Source organism: Papaver somniferum, chromosome 9 (genome assembly GCF_003573695.1).
Source record: "Papaver somniferum cultivar HN1 chromosome 9, ASM357369v1, whole genome shotgun sequence".
NCBI lineage: Eukaryota > Viridiplantae > Streptophyta > Magnoliopsida > Ranunculales > Papaveraceae > Papaver > Papaver somniferum.
This window is the reverse complement of record NC_039366.1, coordinates 117,339,834-117,343,707: the sequence shown is the minus strand read 5'-3', so window position 1 is coordinate 117,343,707 and position 3,874 is coordinate 117,339,834. Positions and strand designations below refer to the sequence as shown.

Sequence of the window (3,874 nt, the reverse complement as noted above, 5' to 3'; positions counted from 1 at the left end):
ACATGTTTACAGTGTCAATTCCATACTTGTTTTAGATATATTTCTTGCATATTATCTTGTATAATGTTACTTTTCTATTTATTGTCTTTCATTAGGTGAATCGTCTAAAAAGAAATGGAAAGAACTACAAAAGTGAAGTTCATAAGTGAAGAAGGGAAAAGACCAGTGGAACTCGTTCAAATGGAGGAAGAAAAGATAAAGCCAATGGCGAAAGAACGGAGTCATTCCGAGTTCGTATGAAGAAGTTATGAGCAAAACAAGAACTTGGAAGACCAAAAGGGCAGTCACTCTGCTGAGGGGCATTCAATTTCGAAGGAACTACTCAAGGCAGTCGGGTCTTTTATTAAGGGGGAGGTCAAATTCAAATAGCGTTTAAAGACACCATCCATTTTACTAAGGGCACCTTCCTCTTCTTCCCTAACTCCACAGAAAGGAACGTCAACGGCCGGTGATGCTGATGATCGTGATGATCAAGGTGGTACCATTTTGATTTTGGAATGATTCTTGATTTCGAATAGTTCAATGGGCTACTGAAGCAGTTAGAATATTTGGGTTGAGTTCGAAATGGAGCTTAAGGCAGAGAACAGTGGCGATGATGATCGGAGCTGCTGGTGATGATCATGATGGATGGTGGTAGCTGATGTTGCCAGTAATGGTGTTGTTAAACAGGGAAGGGGTGCTTGAAGTCGAGTTCCATATCCGATAAGAATAAAGCAGGCTTGCTGCCATCGATGATTAAAACTGATGGTGATGTTGGGCAGTGAGTACCGGTGACTGGTGGTGGTTGGCTGTAACTCAGGTAAGGGAAGATGGCAGCAAGAGTTTGAAGGGAACAGAGCATGGCAGTGAGCTTCGCTTCCATTGTAAATGGAGCTCGAGTGAACAAAGAGTGAGAGTTCCGTTAAGGCAGCTATGGCGTTATGGAAGGTGATTGACTGAATGATGAGATGATGGACGCTGTTACGATGATGGTTTATTGATATCGGTGACGGTAATGGAATGATACGGTGGCTGTTGGTTGATCGGAGATGGAGAAGAACTTGAGCCCGAGTCCGAGGTGGCATGAAGTCGTGAAAGAACATGGAAGAGTTTAGGATTGAGATTGCAGATTACTGAGGATATGTTTGAGTTTGTTTTAACAAATCACTTGAGCGACAAAGCAGAGACAGTAGGATGATATCTCTCGGAGAAAGTTATCTTACGCGGTGAACAGTCGGGATCTGCTGTATTACCGTACAACGTGTTGGATGCATAGCCAGTTTCAAAAGAAGACACGTCATCCTATAAAATTTCCACTGAATTACCAGCCAATCAGAAGCAGTGTTTATTCCACTGCAATGGTCCATGCTACGCAGAATCAGGAGCACATGTTTTTGAAAATCAGAAAACACTTTTGACCGACTATCAATCCTTATCTAACCAGAGTTTCACGGGGAGTTAAGGGTGCACACGGTACGGTTCGGCTCGGTTCTCACGGAGGCCGAGTACTTGTACCTCCCTAGGGTCGGTTTCAAGATTTTGGACCGGTACCGGTATCGTGTACCTCGGTTCCGGTACCATTCGTTACACGTACGGTTTCGGTTCCGGTACCGGTCGGTTCCCTTTAGGATTTTCATTCTCTCGAGGTTTCGTTATATTTTTGGTGCTTGTTAGCCTCAAAGCAACGTCTCACTGCTTCCTATGTCTAACTATTTTGTCATTGCTATTGTTTTTTAACCTGTAAATGACATGACTACGAGTATCTTAAGCTGTGTACAATTGTATGCTTTGTATTTCAATCAAATTGTCGACAGTTACTAGAAAACATCATACTAAAATTGCCGATACCCGTTTTACCTGAACATCACTTACAGCTGTGCAATCTTGCTTGTAAAAGCTCACCATTTGTGATGGTGGACTCATGGGAGGCGAAACAAACTAGTTATCAACGAACTTTAACGGTTTTGGGTAGAATCCAGAGGTGTTTGTGAGAAAGTGGATTGATAAGAAGAGAGTCACTCAAGGTGATGCTTGTTTGTGGTTCTGATTTACTTGAATCATTTACCATTCCCGGAGTATGGATCCCTGAGCAGATCGAGGCTTTATGTAGCGATTAAGGAGTTGTCTGCATTCACAGAGATGGCACAGACATGGAGAAGATTATTTTGGGAATGAAATTTTGAAAGCATATAAAAGCAACATCAGAGTTGTCGATGAGATGATACCAAACCATTATTAGCTCTACAAGAATAAGGGAATGTGTTTCGAAAGGATTATCGATAAAGTATCTGACTGCTGATGAAGTGATTGATTATATCATACAAAAACACCTGTACTTAGATTCAAATCCACATGAAAAAAAAATCCTTGAAATAGGGGATGGGTGAACGGACCATATATGATGCCAAAAGGGTAACAAATATCAACTGCAAGTTCTAGATCGTTTGTGTCGAATTCATCATCACTTTGATGAAAATCCTTGTATGCGAGATGAGCATTGGAAGTTCCTGTTCGGTATTTTCGGTCCGGACGGTACAATACCTGTATTGGACCGTGTACCTGTACCTCCCAGACCTCGGTTCCTATTTTTGGGACCGGTACCTGTACCTTGTACCTCGGTTCGGTCCAAAATCAGGTACGGTTCCGCCGGTTTCGGGACGGTACCTCGGTCCGGCTCGGTTCCTGTGCACCCTTACGCGGAGTAGGTTTGGGTGGAGGCTATATATAGCCTTGTTTAGCGGAACTTTAGAACACAATTCAGGGAGAAAAATAAAGAGAGAGGAGAGAAGTTCTTAATCCATATTTTAGGGTTTACCTCTTTAGGGGGAAACCAAGCTATTTTATTCTTCTTTCTTCTTATATTTTTATGGATTTTAGGAAATCCATATGTAACTAATTTTCATTGAATAAGAATGAATTCAATGTTCTAAGTGTGATTCTTTGTTAGTTATACAAGTTTGTTCGGAGTTTTTATCATTATCGCTTGTCTTTACAGTATCTAGGGTTTATGAGTGATTACTAGATTGATTTGGGATGCATACTAGATTAGTCTATTGATTGTTCTATTGCTAGTATTGGGTTAGGAGATAAGTAATCGTCGAATAATTCATACACAAGTAGAAATCGCGAGACCTTGCAGAGGGATTCTGTGGAGCGATTGCGAGTGAAGATAACACCAGCAAGTGGACCTTGAGCTAAGAGTTTAACTACTGGGATCAACCTAATTCATAAAGCCTAAAGCGTTCGAACGGATTACACCTTGAGTGAGCTACTACTTGGTAGTTCGGTTGGATAGAATCTGATATTGGAGAGCTTCTGTATCCGTGGTATACGGAGTTTTGGGAATAGCACTGAGCTAGCTGCTGTTCTGCGGTTGGTGATGAATGATTCTAATGAAAGATAGATAAGTATATTAACTCGGTTATCGCTTGGTAACGGCGAAGGATTCTTTGATCATCTTTTTCCTTTCTTCTTTGTTTCTTTTTATACATTTTATTCCATAATCCAACCCCCCATCGTCTTTTACTTTATTTTGCTGACTCAAATAAAATATCAATTACACAGCTCTCTGTGGGAACGATCCTTACTACCGCTATATTACCAGTTAATTAGTGGGAAATATATTGATTAATTTGTTGTGGTTACGACACGCACCAAATTTTGGCGCCGCTGCCGGGGAGCGGTTGTTAATTGATTTGTTATTTGATTAGCTTGTTTTTGTTTTTAGATTTTTTTCTTTTGTTCTTGTGAGTCGTCATGTTTCCTTATGGACATAACATGTACGGAGTACAAGACCAATTATCATATTATAGTGGTAATCAATTTGGATTTCAATCTCATTCATATAACAACTACCAACCATACCCTACAGAGCTTTATGGATACTCTCATACAT

General features: G+C 40.7%; 1 pseudogene; it reads left to right on the top strand.

Moving 5' to 3' along the window:
* Positions 1–912: 912 nt before the first annotated feature.
* On the top strand, positions 913–2,366 carry LOC113312470 (annotated as a pseudogene).
* Positions 2,367–3,874: the final 1,508 nt, after the last annotated feature.